At 41.1% G+C, this 17683-nt stretch overlaps 1 long non-coding RNA gene across 1 annotated transcript; it reads right to left on the reverse strand.

The window, feature by feature from the left end:
• Positions 1-2645: 2645 nt before the first annotated feature.
• LOC146966783 (uncharacterized) lies at positions 2646-10167 on the reverse strand. The gene is made up of 3 exons (XR_015034543.1): positions 10094-10167; positions 4076-4119; positions 2646-2695 (listed from the first exon to the last, which is right to left on the reverse strand). It is a non-coding gene; the product is annotated as an uncharacterized LOC146966783 (long non-coding RNA).
• Positions 10168-17683: the final 7516 nt, after the last annotated feature.

Raw genomic sequence — 17683 nt, forward strand, 5'->3', positions numbered from 1 at the left:
TGTGAAAATAAAACTCACATCATCAAATCATTTAAATCAAAGGGAATGCTACTAATGCCATATTATTAAATGCATTCGTTAAACCTCGTACACACGTGCATTTTGAGCTGTATTAATAAAAGAAATCTTATGAGATCGGCAGAAAGGCTAGTGACGCAGTTGTTGGACGCATTCGATTATTGCTATGACCTGTCCCCCGTAGATTGGCTGCGTTCGGTTTCGGTCAACCAAGCTGCAGCGAAACTAGCCAGACATATTTTCAAATAAATGACTCAAATGCAGTGCTGTGTGTCATTTCTTAACTTAACCCAACTACAATCACTGCCATTACAAGTTCGGCTAAAGTAAATATTTAATGTATTCATTATATAAAGCAATCCTAACCCTAGATGTTCGGTTCTACATAGCGGAAGAACCAGCCTCCATTGCTATTTGGCGTAAATCTGCATTGAGCGGTTCTAAACACATCTTAAATTAAGGCTATTCACCTTTTTCTTAACATATATCAACTTAATGCACTGTCGTCGCTAGTTCGGCTTTACTTTAGATATGTGATGCCATCAATATGTGTATTTTCACAACCCTAGTTTTACATACGTCTGAAAACCGGATAAAACTACAAATATCAGGTGACTTTGTATCAAGCCACACGTCGCAGCTCATGGGATCTGTAGTTTCTACAACGATTACTGATTTCCTAAAATAGGTGCTTATAAATAATAAAATAAATCCATTAGGGGGTTTTAGGGGAGTGGAAAACACATTTTTTGTGACCAGAATAGCCTATGTGTAGGCCTATATAATAAAAATGGGTGAAAATATATGTTTCCCATTTTGGGCAATACTTCCACTTGCTGACTATATCCACTACACAGTCACACAGCTGAGTTCATAAGCTTTCTAGAACACTTTGTCCCATTTCTGTACCCCCTTTTGTTGCTGAATTACATCCCTTCAAAAATTCTCAGAAGTCAGGGTTAAAGATCAATAGTTCAAAGAAGGAGCCATTTACAACCCCTAAACCCACATATTTTATTCTCCAGGTGGAGACCTTTCCAATTATGTCTTTATTGTAGTCCTATGACAAAGTATGTATTTTCATATTTCATGGACACAGCTGTGCCTGGGCTTAGATTCAGAGAGCCTTTTGAGGGCTCAGCCCATGAAATAAAAAGAAGAAGAAGAAGAAGAAAAAACATGTAAGATAATCATATCTGACAGATTTACAACTGAATTAGTAATTTATATTGTATCTGACACCCTGCTGAGCTCTTCTGGAGCAAAGGGGGAAGGGAGGTGTCTCACTCTTCCCCCAGGAGGTTTGCTGAGTTTGGGAGGAAATCTAGACTGCATGCACAAGGACCCGAATGTGATAGAAGTCTGCCCTGCATGATGTTTGACCAGGTGACTTTGCGCTGCAATGTGCTCTCCCATCTTGTCCATGCTGCCTTCTGCCTGAGTCCCACTGCCCTTCTCACTCTGTCTTCCTCCAGGCCTTCTTGAACCTGTTCCTGGAGTAGTTGGTGTCTCTCCTTGCTGACCTGGGTCTTTGAGAGTTAGCCCAAGCCCGCTCTTACTGATGCCAAGGCCTCCACCAGAGCCTTTTGCCTTGGATGTGACTCTGCCTCCTCCACTGCCTTCCATTTACTTCCTGTCCTCACCACCAGACATCTTGAACCAAACATAATGCAAAAACTAAAATCACAACAGCTATTTGTCAGTGGATTTAGAGTAGGCCTAAATCAAACCCCATTTTTATTTTGTCTGATAATGTTCACTGTCACTGGACAACACTAGTTTGTGTGAATCCTTATCTTCATGTTAATGCACTATAGCCAATGTTGACACATCTCCCCTTTGATGTCTTAGTGCACCTTAGTGTGAGAATCTGAGCTTTACTGTTTGACCCTTAAGGTGGCCTCACTCACGCAAAGTCTTGTAGCCCACAATCATGTTCAAACTGGCTGGACAAGTTTGTTTGTTTTATTCTTGCTCTATGAACAAACTAATTTACAAGTGAGTACAATCCAGCTATGTTAGCTTTCCTCCCAAGACATCCCATTCAAAACACATACAGGTTTTACGCCAGTTAGTTTGCACACCATCTGTAGTCGAAAAAAACAGAGCCGTGGAAGGAGAAAAAATAACATTTATTAAATGGATTCACATTCATCAATAGAACAGGGAAAATAGGTCTACTAATATAAGTTGACATTATGAAAATTAATGAAGAGGTTAGACAACACATTCATGAACATAAAAAGCGTAGGACAACTGGGGAAAAGGTATGAAAAGATCCAATGTTATTTTCCACATACCCCATCAAATTTCCTTGTTTGGCAAACAAAGCAACACAGAAATTGAGTAGTAAACAAAGTAAAAACTCTTCTCTCCCTGGATCCACTTCAAAGTTCCCTTCAGTCCTATAACCTCTGCGGTTCTACTTGGAACAAATACAAAGCCTTTCTCTCTTTCCCTACAACAGGAACATACGACAAACTGAATGAAGATTTTTTAAAATATAGTGGCAACCTCAACACAGCCACCAATCTTCCCACAAACGCAAACAATGGAGATGAACAACAGCCTCAGGCCACCGTGGTTCCATGGGTGAGCGAGGGCCGATCACAGCTGCTTGTAGCTTTAATTTTGAATGTTGTCTTTTGGTTCCCAGGAGTTTTTCCACTTTGTCCCACTGTAAGACAGATAGAGAGACAGCATTACATTAGATTGCAAATATTACAAAGGCTTGGGCAATGAGTCAAAGAGCGATATATAGGGGTGGTGCGTGGCGTAGTAGTGAAAGCGGCTGCCCCATATAGAGGCTACAGTCCACAACGCAGGCGTCCCCGGTTCGAGTCCCGTGCCGGTCAGACCTTTCCTGCATGTCATTCCCCCTATCTCTGCCTCCCGCTTGCTATCTATCTCCCTATGAGATGTCAAATATAGGAGAAAAAGTGTGAAAGTAATCTTACATTATTTATTTGTCACACCTGTGTGGCAGGTAACACTAACAGGAAGGACTGTCCAGTCTTTTTTTTTGTATTTGTCTGAAATGCGTCTTGTAATCCCTTATGGGATGGACCACAGTGGTGACATTACACGAAAGTAAAAAAAATCATTAATTCATTCATTCATTATTACTGTTATATTGTTTGAAATTGACCGGAAAATGTACTATCCTGACACTAAAATATCAAATGACACATTGAGTCCTCTGATGTGTAGGCATTTGTAATCAGAGTACCTGGTAAAAAGAGCCACATTCTTATGTATACAACAGCCTAAAATTGAAGATGACACGAAAAATTTGTGTAGCCAGGTTAGATAAAATAGTCCATTATGTAACACAGTATGCATGTAGGACACAATGTACATAGTATGTACTATGTAGCGAGGCACCTACAAGGTGTAGACATTAAGTGCTAATGAAACTTAAATCAATCACTACAGTGGTTTACTAACCCCAACAGTCACAATGTCAAGCACACCAGATTGCTTATTAAATATTACATAGCACTTAAGACCAACTGCAGCGTTGCTAGTTATTTGGTGTAAGGGCTACTCAGTTAATCTGCTGTCATGTAAAGAACCTTATTGAGTGTAGTGAGGTTTTAATGGTAAACATCTCCACTGTCTTCAGAGCGTTGAGCCAGAAAGAACTGAAGCTCAATGCTCTGAGGATGGTGGGGATGGATCTGGACATTAGAGAGAGTGCAGAGAGTGCACCCACCCATGCCCCCATCACCCTGTGACTCCCCAAGTCTGCACTGAGTCTTTCTGTTTCCTGTGCACCATCATCACCCAGGACCTCCAGTGGGATCTTAACATCAGGTCCTTTACATAAAAGGCCCATCAGAGGATGTACTTCCTGAGGCATCTGAGGAAGCTCAACCTGCCAAAGGCAATGATGATGATCCCCTATACCGCCATCAATGAGTCCATCCTCTGCTGCTCCATCACCATCAGATGTTTCTTGTCTCTCTCTCCACTTAACTATATGGGCAGTGATGCCAAATAAATATACTTAAAAGAACAAAAATAAACAATAGTCAACTTTGAATAAGATACATACCATCCAGAGCAAGGATGCCACTGCACCAACACCTCCACACGGCCCTTAAAATATAAAGAAAAAGAGAATTTTTCTTTACGATGTCAAAGCACATTGGCTAATATAGGCTACATGCTGTTGTAAATGCAAACCTATGTCTAAGTGAAATCAGATAGTAAAGTGTAATAGTAGTCAGTGAGAATAACAAAGGAGTGTTGTGATTTGATATTTGTTTGTGCAGTCTGCTGTCCAGGGACACACAGGAGACAAGAGCTGCAGTGAAGCACAATAGGACAGCTCACACAAGCAGCAGCCTGGCTGTCCACCTCTGAAAGTTATTTCTCTACACCGACCAGTCTTTCCAATCACACATAATTCATATAATATCATTATGTTCTTGCAGTTTCTATGTGTACATATTCCCCATATCTTCTGCAGCACTTAAGTCATAATAACTTTCCTCTGTATGATCGTTTTGTTTATTGTTTATTGTTTATTCAGGATCCCCATTAGCCGACGCACAAACGCCAGGCTAGTCTTCCTGGGGTCCTTTTCAAAATTTCCAAGTAAAATAATAATACACAGATCCAATTTCAATAAAAGAAAAAGAAAAAGTGAAAGAAAAAGAAAGTTCTCGTGTGTAGGGAGATGCCCTGTCTAAAGCAACTAGTCTGAGTGGTTATTTGCTATCACAGAATAACAGCTGGGAAACAGAAAGGAAAGTCAAAAATCAACAAGAATGATATACTGTATGTATTTCATTATAATAAGACATATAATACATTATTTCTTGTTATTGTTTATCATACATGCACTGTCTTGCCAGATACACTCGTAACACAACACCAATTAAAGGGTAACTATGCAAGTCTGCTCGCTTTTCCACTGTTTTGGTTACACTCCTCTCGCCCATGTGCATCTTTTTACAACGAAGCCGCCAAAAAATCAATAAATGGAGCGGTGAATAACGTTACATAACATATACGATGTTACGTAACGTGTGTTTGTATAGTCTTAACCGTCTTAAAGAAAAGATTACGGGTTACGGAGTGCGTTTGTGTCACGGTGCCACAGAGACGAGAGTGGGACATTGGGGCGGCGAGTGAGAAACTACACTTGGTTTTCAGCCGTGAGATGACAGGTGAAGACAGACAGCCTACGTTGTCACTTGTAATAAGTCACAAGTCATGTAGTGTAATGGTAAATTTGAATATTCCTTTGTTTTAATCACTTGTGACGTCCCTACCCCCTGCTTTCCCTCCAAGGTATCAGATCCTCTTTTGTTTGTCACCCATTTGTGTATTCTAATGTCTAGACCTTGTAATTGCATCAGGTTCCAGAGACACCCAACCTCTCATTTCCTCATGATATACTCAAACCCTTTTGTATTTTAAAGTGCATTGATTAGACCTCTTAATCACACTCCAGGATGTCAGTGCCAATACCTGAAAAAGATATCCTGAGTAGGGGGCTGACCCCTGCAGCAGACAAAGGGGTGTGGAATATACCTGAGGGGGCGTTCCTCAAGTATAAATGTTTAGGTCTCCCCATTTTAGAGGTCTTTTCTTTACCATCACTCGGATATGAATTGACCTTTTCTTGCAAGGAAATAAACACATGTCGGCCGGCAAGTCTCTATTTCATTCTTCACCAGCAACAGAAAATTTCCACGACAATTTGGTGTCAGAAGTGGGATCCCTCGTGCAATCGTCTGGGACGGAACGCGGACAGCAACAGGCCAATCCTGGGAGAGAAAAACCTTCCAGCCTCCAAAACCTCAATTCTCTTCTGAGAGGGAGGACTGACCGCGGACGCCCCAGATCGTTGCCGCTGGGATTCCAAGAACGTAACTCTATGAAATTCATCTGGTGAGCACTGAAATATTGACATTTTTTATTCTTTTCCTTTAAATTTGGGATTTAATTTGGCATAACATTTCCATTTCTGATTTTATCCACAATTGTATCTGAGTCTATGACTCAGGGGTCAAAGTTTAAATACTTTGGGTTTCGCTTTTATCACTTGTGCGGGTTATATTAATATTTTATTATATTGATATATGTAACAAAGTGGTCCTTACAGAGACGTCTGTATTGAAATTGTCGTGCACGGCCTCCACAGCTGGAATGGGGAGTAAGGCTCCGTTGAGGCAAGTCTCCGGAGGGTCAATTGTGGATATTATGAGAACAAAAGAAATGTGGGGACAAAAACTTAAAAAAAAAAAAGAAATTCTTTTCAACTGTCTGGACAGTTGAGTTTGGATTCCCAATAGGGGAATCCCTTAAAAGGAAATTAGTATTAAAGAAAATATTAACGATAACAAAAAGTGAAATGAGGAAAAAAGTCTGTAAATTATGAAAGGTTAAAAGAATGTTCACAGATGGGGAAAGCAACACAAAAAAAAAAAAAAAAAAAAAAAAAAAAAAAAGAGAAAATTTTGAAAAAGAAAGAAAAATGTAACTCACACTGACACTAGAGCACCAAGCTCGTAGAGTTCCTTTTCTTTGTTTCCACAGTTGGCAGCTTTGAAGCTGGATCCTGACCTTGAAGACAACCTACCGATTCATCCCTCAGCCCACCATAGAAATCTACGATACCCAACAAGAGAAGAGAAACCAACTCCTCCAACATGACACAAAAAAAAAAAAAAAAAATTCAGGAGCAGCTCATCCTAATGCATCTGTTCAACTACAAAACTCTCCAGACCCCTCTTCTACAATTGCACACAGACTGTGTCATCCCAATCAAGATACAGCCTTCAACATTCCCACGATTGAAGTATCTGGACCAGAAGATACAGAATTTGGTTTTCTGTGTAAGGACTTCTACTGACATCAACACAGTCTGGGAACCTGAACAACCCAGTCATGAACGCAGAAGAAGAGGACGTGGCCGACACAGAAAACTGGGGACATGGACATTGGGTATTTTCTCACAAGAACATCATCAACTGAAGCAAACAAAGACTGAGGATGATCGGGGGTTTGTCGAAGGGAAATGGATCCTTGCTGACAAGCTTAACCAATCTGTGAAACCTGAGAAAGGTACTGCACCACATTCACACACCCATAGAGTGTATAGATTATACACATCGCTACAAATTGTGTTTGAACACTGACACTAGTTATGAAAGAACTGAGAAAAAATTATGTGTTGTGTTCATCAGGTCAAAATAGTTACAGATACCATTACCATCCCACTAAATGTGCAGATGGACCAAATGCCCCATTAACCTGATGGGCAGATACTTGATGTGCAAATTAGGCCTTTGTCTGGTCTCAACCCCAGATGTAGCAAAACAAACTGATCTAATTTGGAGCCAAATGTTTTTCACACTACTTTGTTCACCACACCCTAGACCTGCAGTATGCATATCAATGGAAATTGCAACCCTTAATGGCCTTTTCCAAGCTTGTTACAGAAGTCAGAAAAACAGTTATCGACACCAGAGAAACTGCAATGAACCTCTTGTGTCACCAGGACCTGATGAGACATATGAGAAAAGTTGGTTGGGAAAGAGAGTTGATAATGTGAACACATCTACCGGACAACACAGATGTGCTTTATCATTCTCTCTCACACCAATTCAATTTTGACATGTACACCACGGACCATTTGATTCTACACATTTACACTTATGATTAGAGGGAAGATTGGGACCCATTTAAGAAAAACAATGTAAGCGCGCAGCCAATTGGCAAGAAAACATCTGATCAATCTAGAGCTATTCTTAAGAGTTTAACATCTGTTGTGCACACTCAAAGAAAATCCAGCTGGTACCTAAAACACTTTTTAGGTTAATTTGTTTGTATGTTTCTATGTTTGTGTGTTTGTATGTATGTTTGTTTGTTTGTTTGTTTGTTTGTTTGTTTGTTTGTTTGTTTGTTTGTTTGTTTGTTTGTTTGTTTGTTTGTTTGTTTGTATGTATGTATGCTTGTATGTTTGTTTGTTTGTTTGTATGTTTGTTTTTGTCTGAAACAAGTTAAAACTATTTCAGCCCTACAGGAGGTCCCTAAGACACTGTGGGTTGTCAGTCACTATGATGTTTGGCCTCATCATATATGAACCTATGGTGATCACTCCAAAATCAAGAAGCTATCGATTTACATAATGCCAGTCTTTGAGTCTTTTAAAGCAGTAGGAGTAATTGTTCCCTGCAAAGACTCCCCAGTTGGCACACCTTTGTTCACCTCTCCACAGCACGATGACTAAAATTCGACACTATGTTTTAGAAATGTCCAACATTACTGTCATAAGATACAATATTTTAAACCCTATCACTCTTTTTCCCCCACCAGATGATGGAAAAGAACATAACTGAATTGCTATCTTCCAACAGGTTGACTCCTGACTGAACCGACAAGAATAACCATTAACAAACTAACAAACTAACTAACTATCTAACCTGATTTTGGTTCTTTCTTTTGGATAGATCTGTTTAAGTTCACTCTCCTCTTACTATTTTACTCCCACTTTGCTAATGTGACACATGGGTAAAACCATGTGTCAAAAGGGGGGATATTGGATGTGTATGTTTTTTTTTTTTATACAACAGATGCAGCCAGTGAAAATCAGCCTTTTCACGACCAGCGTCCACACTACTCCATGATTTCCAGCTGTGAAGAGGTCACTGCAGGAAAAAGCCAACAAAAGAACCAACGGCCACAAAGAGGAACTCCAATCAACAAGGACCATCCAGACGCATAGGTCCTTCTCCATCACACCTAAAAACTGCCAGAAGTGCTGAGGAGCAGCGCAGCAGAAGAAGATGATAGACCCTACCAACAGAGCTGAGGAGCAATGCAGAACCAACGGTCGATAAGAAAATGACAGACTTCCTTTAGAACACAACCATCAAGAGATCAGAAGAACAGAAGAACAGTGCAAGCATAGATATGATGCCCAAAGAATACATCCAAGAGGATTATATCAAAATTTTACTGCACCAAGAGACACACAACCCCAACTCATGAGCCATTGTCCTCAACAGCCAAAATCCCACTGTCATGTGTGCAGAAGGACTCCTACCTCTACCATACTTCAACTCCATCCATAACCATTCTGCCAGCCCAAACTCACCACAATTAAGAAACTGTGCCCAACCTGAACCATGGTCAGACACTGTTCCATATTTCTACCTTAAAGACATTTGTTCGGTGGAGGAACCAGCAACAACTCTCCTTGCCCCTTTCCACTCCCTTTTCACTTCTCCACTTCTTTCTGAAGAACACCTGGACAAGATTTGTTGGTGCCCTCAGAGACCGAACTATGATTTCTTACTATCTCAACATTTTCCATTTTTATGGAGACTGTAATGACGATTAAGTTGTGACTTTTTCTTGTGTGATTAATGAATAATCAAAAGGGGGAATTGTAATGGTAAATTTGAATATTCCTTTGTTTTAATCACTTGTGACGTCCCTACCCCCTGCTTTCCCTCCAAGGTATCAGATCCTCTTTTGTTTGTCACCCATTTGTGTATTCTAATGTCTAGACCTTGTAATTGCATCAGGTTCCAGAGACACCCAACCTCTCATTTCCTCATGATATACTCAAACCCTTTTGTATTTTAAAGTGCATTGATTAGACCTCTTAATCACACTCCAGGATGTCAGTGCCAATACCTGAAAAAGATATCCTGAGTAGGGGGCTGACCCCTGCAGCAGACAAAGGGGTGTGGAATATACCTGAGGGGGCGTTCCTCAAGTATAAATGTTTAGGTCTCCCCATTTTAGAGGTCTTTTCTTTACCATCACTCGGATATGAATTGACCTTTTCTTGCAAGGAAATAAACACATGTCGGCCGGCAAGTCTCTATTTCATTCTTCACCAGCAACAGAAAATTTCCACGACATGTAGTTAACTATCAAAATTACTCTGGAGCTTTTTAATTAAGGCAAAAATGTAGCATAGCTACGGGAGAAATCCTGCTTAGTTCCTCTTTAACATAGGTATTGAAAGGAAATGGAAACCCCTAAATTGATGGTGCCACAGAGATATTTTCGTTATCAGTCGTTTCAAATCTGCCTTGAAACATACCTCCCTGATTCTTTGTCTCAGTATTTTTTTGTAGGGGAAACTGCTTGAGCCTTGATGAACGGGACATTCTGAAATGAATAAAAAAAGGCAATGGTTTATTGACAGACATCTAAACTGAAACCATCCCTCAACAGGGGAGGTGGCCTGAGACACCACCTATCTCCAATTTACAATGCTGCCCTTTCATCCCTTCCCAGGAGATTCAACAATCTAGCCTCAAAGAACAACCACTGTTCACAAGTGGCAAGTGGCTCCAACGACTGTCGTTATAACACAATAGGGCACTAACGAAGTCGAAACCAACCTTCCATCAAAGGCAGTCATTTAAACGACTGTCGTTGGCACCTGGAGCACAAATGGGAACCAGTGACATCATCACCCTTGTGAACGCCCACACAAGAGGTTAAATAGTGAGTCTCCACACCAGATAGTTGGACCAGTCCCAGCCTGGTCAGATGCGTACATGAACTGATGAAGCCTCTTGGATGAGAGGTGAAACGTCTTCCTAGACAAATAACTAAGTCCAGTTGCTTTCGATTTAACCTCCTTTGAAATACTATGACCTGGGCAAATGAGAATATGCACCGGCATCTAAACAGACATTTTCTCTGACAAAGAGTTCAAAATCAAAACTGGATTGAGAAAAATGTCATTGATTTTATGGATTTGATTTTGGGCTATATAACTACATTTAGATTTGACTTTAAGTCCTTATGATGCTGGATGACATCAGCAGAACTGTCCCATCAAGGAGTTACAGGTGTTTAACTTCATGTTTACCCCTTAGTTTCCACTAAATAGTTTGCTATCATATGTTATGTTCCTTTGAAGAAATAATGGCCAATCAAACAATGATGCAAGTTATGGGCTGAGAAAAAGCTAGAATGAGACTCTTTTCACTGAAACAGTTTGACAAATATTCATATTGTGATAATAAGACTACTGATTACCCCAAACACATACATACCACTCATCTGCTTCATCCCTCTCTTTCTTCTGTTTTTCTGTGGATGCGTTTGACAAGAGGGGACAGGGGGAGTTGGGGAGGGAGACACAGGACAGGAGGAGACAGGAGGAGTTGGGGAGGGAGACACAGGACAGGAGGAGACAGGAGGAGTTGGGGAGAGAGACACAGGACAGGAGGAGACAGGAGGAGTTGGGGAGGGAGACACAGGACAGGAGGAGACAGGAGGAGTCTCGGAGGTGGACATGGGAGGATCCTCTGAATTTGCTGCTGTACTCTCGCCCTCTGCAGTGTCTGGTACAGGTGCCGTTATCACTGTGGGGAAGAGGAAACTGTGATGTAGACTTTGGTATAAGCATTTTAATTTGCATAGGAAAATGCAACAAGTATTTGATTAGGGGTGTCCTCAACAACAGATTTGCCCATAGTCAACTAACTGTGGAATCATGTTATTTTTTCCCTCATAGATTCATGACCTCATTTGTGTCTTTTTATGCGCTGAAGAAACGAAACACTTGAATAAACAACTTCTTCAGTTGTCATAAGATTTGGTTATTCTCCATCCATCCTTTTTCCTGATCCCACTTATTAGACTGCATGCACAACATCACTGTCCATTTGACAGTGTAGCAATGACAAGTTAGAGTTTGTGCCATTAATTATGCCGCATAAAATGTCCCATTGTTGTGTGGCCATGATACATGTATCAGTGCTTGTATAGACGGTTCAGGGGTTGTGTGTCACAGCACCATGGACAGCTGTGTTTTTTTGTTGTTGCTGTTTGTGTGTGTGTGTGTGTGTGTGTGTGTGTGTGTGTGTGTGTGCGTGCGTGTGTGTGTGTGTGTGTGTGTGTGTGTGTGTGTGTGTGCGTGCTGTGCAATAGATGAAGAATGCATCTCGTAGTTATTGTAAATAAAACTTTAGGCCCAAATTTAGAGTGTGGGAGCAAGCAAGAGAGAGAGAGTGAGAAAGACGGGTGTGTGAGCTCGAGAGAGAGACAGGTGGTATCAGTGTTCGAGCACTCAATGTGATGTTTCCATCCGAACAGTCTTGCCTATATTATAAGAAAACAAAGAAATGATGTGTAAAATCAGATGTTCAGCTTCAGTTTCAACTTCTGATATGTTACCTTAGTGATATTTCCCATTACATATGACAATTCTATGATTTGAAAATCATACCAGTCTGTTTGTGTTCACATGATTGTACACAGTGCATCTACTGTTTTGTAAACATGGTTGTAGTCCTAATATTTTTGAAATTTATCTGGACATACATAATGGTTGCGGTTGGAAATTTGCAAAGAGGAAGGGACACTTGGCCTTGACAGAGTTCTACATTCTTCAATTCAATTTTTACATGGCAGTTAGTGTGCTTGTGTTGGTTAGCGCAGCCCTCAGTGACCAGACACATCAGCATACATGCATGACACTGTCAGGGGGTAGGAGATAGAAAACATCTCTACAAAACAGAAAATGCCTATTTTTTGTCATTCTTTTAACAGTAGATCTGTTTAAACATTGCAGAGTAATGCAACAGTCAGGAACAGCCACAGTGACCTGTTAAATGGCTGCACACCTCCAACCTCTAAGTAAGGTAGCAAACCTTATTGATTGTTGTTTATTAATGATTTTAGCTTGATGTTCTTTTCTAAAAAGTGTCCTTGAGTGGCTTGAAAGGAGCTTTTCAAGAAAATATTTTACTATTATTATTGTTATTTACTCTTTTCCCATCCCTTCTGATTAGCAAATGTTGCCAAATTCATGATTTAGCAAATTACTCCAAGACCATATTGTCAATCAACTATTCTTATTCTCACCACTAAATAACATTTGATTCCTATGACTATTGATGCCATTCTGTTGCTGCTGTTTGGGCCACACACTTTCAGTTTACAATTGTAACATCAAACTAATCATTTAAAAGGACACAAAAAACAACTGATGGGGCAGTGGAGAAGTAATGTAATCAGTGTCTCCCTGAACACTTTCATGTGTTTGAGTTATTGCACATTTATATACATTACCATTGAGAAGTCTCTCATAAATACGTTCCATGGCTTGGATGGAAGCTTTCACAATCTCATTCTCACTGTACCATGGACACAGCCACTCTGACACAAAGCCCCTTCCTTTTTTTTTTCCTAGGAAGAGGATGGGGTGCCTCTCCAAAAGTTCCCACTTGTGGAGCTGGAAGACACAAGACACAAAATCATGCAATTAATTGGATTACATAAATATACATATATATATGCAGAAAAGTTGATGTTTTATGCATTGTTATTTTGACAGATCCACGATTCTTTAAAGGTTAGAGTTAAAGCAGAAGTCAGTGATCCGGTCGTTTTAGCTAATGCTGCCTTCAAGGCAGGCTTTTGAAACCGTAAGTTACAGCTTCAAGTCACAACTTACGACTTTGTAGCGTTCCAGGCAACCCGCAACTCCTGGTTTTCCGACCTGTTGCCTGTGAAAGTCACTATAACGGCCACTCGTAACTTCCGACCCGTGAACTCGTACCAGATCGAACTGGTATGACTTCACAGGTCAGAAAATCACGAGTTATGGGTTGCCTTGAACGCACCATAACTTCTTGTCAGCCGATGGATTTAGCCAGAGGCGCTGTTTGTGAACAGGCAAGGCAGGCAACTGCTTGGGGCCCCGAGCCATTAGGGGGCCCCCGAGGGTCGGGGCTCGAGGGCAGTTTTATCGACAGAAATATCTCAAAATGCGCTACCCGCAGTGACCGCACCCCCCTCCCCGTATCGTCGTATAGCGTCGATTTGCAATTACATCTCAGTGGGAAACCCCCCTAACGGGGCCCCATGTCATTCCGCCGGACCTGATCCCAGCTAACGTCAACCTGTATGATGCACCAGCACCTTATCACTGGGAGTTTCTAATGAAGCCGAGGGAAAAAGAAGAGTCCACCTGGGAGCAAGACGAGAAGAAAAAAGAGGCGGAAGTAAAAAAAGAATGCAAGACAGTGGTGGTAAGTGGAGCAGAGTGTAACGTGAACAGTAAATAACTGTTGAACAAATGCTAATAGTCTAACTGGGAGTCACTTGAATAGCAGCTAATGTTAGCTTCAGACCAGTGGTGACCAGGCTACTTCACGTTTACAGTCAGTCAGTCAGTCAGTGGGACTGCACCTGACTGAGGGACTCGGTGCGGGCGGTTCTGGTGCTCCACTCGGTTACGGTCGTTAAGTGACAAAAAAAAAAAAAAAAGCAAGTTAACTTAACGTGGTCCTTGGCAGCAAGTAACAACACTATTAACTTGCTAGGTAGCAGGGTGACATAGTAAAGTTATGTTACAGTATTGAAGTGAGTAGCCTATTATTATAATAATAATATGAAAGTGTAAAAGTTAATGTGACAGTGGTGGTCCTGTCACTATGCCTCCAATTGATCATGTGCCCTGGCTACTTGGCCAAGGGGATGTCCCTTTGGGTGACTGGCAAGCGCGCATGACTCTTACCCGGGAGGTGTGGGTTCAATCCCCGCCCGGGCCCTCTTCACCTTGCCACATTAACAAGCTATTGATGCTATGAAAGCTATGCCTAAGGAAAACATTTAAAAATCACTCTCTTATCTCTCCCCAGGATTATTATTTGATTTTCTGACAGCAGCAAAACAGAGGGACAAAGTGCCCCCTCCCAGTGCTGACAGTGAAAACTGTAAGTGTAGGCCTATATTGTCATAAAGAATCTTTAGAGGGCATGGTATATTATCAATTAAAGTAAAACTGTCTTTTGTTTTTTTGTCATATCAGTTGAACGTCCACCTCCAGTGAGACAGCAACACCTGCCCATCATGAAGACGACATGTCACCTGCTTACACCATAACTGGACATTTTGAATAAAAAAAGTTTAAATTTCATACATTTTTTGTTGGTGTTCGATTATTTGTAAAATGACGGTGATAAACACTGGTTGGAGGGCCCCCTGGGGATTTTTGCTTAGGGCCCCAGCAGACTCTAAAATCGCCTCTGGATTTAGCAGCCCCCGCCCTCGTCAGACATCTATTGGTCCTCGTGCTACGTCACCACATTCAGGCGCATCACTTGGCTGCACACACAGCCCTTCATGCCGTTCTCTCTCCTTATTGGATAACACTTGTATCCCACAAGGAAAGTTTTCTCCTGGTTTACAGCAGAGCAGTGACTGACAGACCCGTGTTTTGGCCCAAACCCTCTATGTAAGTGATTGCTGACGGAAAATAGGACTATTTAGGACTTATATTAACAAAAACATTCTGCTGACTTACGCTATAAGTAGCTACTGCTACAAATGAACTGTTTCTGAATACAGTAGCAATGTCCGAAATGGCAAATGGCAGCTCCCTAGCTCTTTTTGAACTGCACGCAGACATAACAATGCAAAGATTTGTATGTGTCCCTGGATAGTAGTCTAAAGTCTGACCAAATATTATGCAACGCAACAAAGCAGTTTAAGAACGGTGCACAGGGGCGTTGCAGCAGTGTGAATGATCCTGTTGCATCTCGACTCATGCCGGCTCACGTTTTAAACCTGTTCAATTGCAGGTAGAGTGTGCAGACTGTCTCAAACTTTGTAACTGCACACCAAAGCAGCTCCCGTAGAAAAATATTTTTGCATAAATAAACATTATGTCTGCTTGAGCTACTGTGGTGTGCTTGATGTGACGTCACATAAACTAGTCTCAACTCTGTGCCACAGTGAACTGTACAGTTGCAAGGCTTTGTAAGGGCATTGAGTTGCAAGAGGGTGCACATAGTTGAAGTTGTTGTCTTGTGAATCTATGGTCTGAACTGGCCTTAAAGCAGCTATATAGTTTTTCGTCTGAGTCTGGATAATACATGGGATCTGGCATGGGGTTGGACATTTCTGTAGGTTTGGTGAGTTTTCGCCTATGGGAAGTATGATTTCCTTGGAAGAAGAAAGAAGAAGATGAGACTGGACCTTTGTGCAAAATTTGGTGAGATTTTGCCCTTGGTCCAGGCCAAGCTTGCATCCAAATGGCGCCAGCCCTGCTCGGCGACTAGTCACAACAGAGTGACAGTCAATTTCCCTTCACAGGGATTACCAACCAACCAAGCTATTTGTTGTTTAGTTGTTTAATTTAGAGGCTTGCTGTGATTAAACTATTGTTTTGTGTTACCAGTTAAGGGCATCTGGCATTTTGATCTGTCATCTTCATCACCCTTGCTGGGTCTTGAACCAAGGGGGCAGTTGTCGGTCTGAGAAGTGAAGCTCACTTCCGCGTTCAAAAAACTGCAATCCCCTCGAATTCCTCTGGGGGCTGGTGTCAGAAGGGAGCATTCCCCATAGACCCCCATGTTAAAATCGCCGACTTTACATCCTCAGTAAACATGGTAAAAGCCTGGTGTCAGAACGTTTTTTCGTCTCAATCGATAGTTTCTACCCCCGCACACACTCTGAGGGAGGTGAATTTTTTTTTAACTCTACCGTTTTACTGTTATTAGGTTAAAACTCTGGCCAATTAGGGTGCGGAAACATTGAGTGACAGGTCCGAGCAGCTCCGTGGACAGCTGCTTCGAGGCCAGTGGGCGGGAACTCGGCCGGCCAATCCAACATGGCGCTGTTCAGGCCGCCATATTTGAGTCACAAAAATGACTCCCCAAAACCAATGGGTGACGTTCACGGACGCTACGTCCATTCTTTTTACAGTCTATGTCTTGAACCCACAACCCCTCGGACGAAGAACCAGCTCGTAATTCACTGAGCTAATTGGCTGGTAGTGAGCCCTGCTGTGTAGCTTCATTTATCCACTCAGGGAGTCAAAGTCTGGGCAGCTGTTGTCAAGGCAGATTTTAAAATTGTCAAAATGTCAGGAATTCTGTTATCTAAACAAAAATCTGATAATACATAAATTGCATCTAGACAGCATGGGAATGTTGGTGATTTGTTTTTAATGATTTAGTGTTTTGCTTCATAAGAGAAAATATGATGTTTAAAAAGGCCACTCTTACATTGACTGCAGTTGTTCCCATGAGAGCAGAATTCAAAATGTTCTAGAAAATTCAGTTTTTGAGATAAAATTCTGATATTTGCCAAACTTCATCAAACATGACTCCAAAATATTCTCAATTTTTTTCAGGAAGATTGAAAATGTATGCACTGTAGGCTCAATTTTTGATAAATCAAAAATCCGAGAAACAAGTTTTGTGGAGGACAGTCTGGAGATGCTCTGTAGCAAGTTTGGTGTCAATTGAGCAAAAATCGTGGGAGGAGATAGGTTTTATAAGTTTTACAGTTTTTGAAAAAAACAGAGATGGACTTCATAATTTGTAATGAGTTTAAGTGGACAAAAGTTTCAGCAGTATCTGGGCTACACTTTGGTGAAAATTGCAAAACTGTAGCATGTAGCCTACCGTTGCTTTGGTTGGAATTTTTAAAGTTTTTAAATTTAAACGCTTATTGTGCTTTGTGAAATTAAAACAAATTTTGTGTGACAATAACAAGAAATGTGTTAATTGTACAGCCCACACAAGCTGCTGTTGTGGTAACTGTGTTAACAGTTTTGAAAAACAGGTTATAGCGATCATAAAAAAAACATGAGTCAGTCGCATTTGAAATCCATGTGCTACTTTTTATTTTTGGTTGCCAGTTCAACAGTGAATCCTCC

The sequence above is a fragment of the Trachurus japonicus genome, chromosome 20, assembly GCF_045865225.1.
Source record: "Trachurus japonicus isolate A0001 chromosome 20, Traja_1.0".
Taxonomy (NCBI): domain Eukaryota; kingdom Metazoa; phylum Chordata; class Actinopteri; order Carangiformes; family Carangidae; genus Trachurus; species Trachurus japonicus.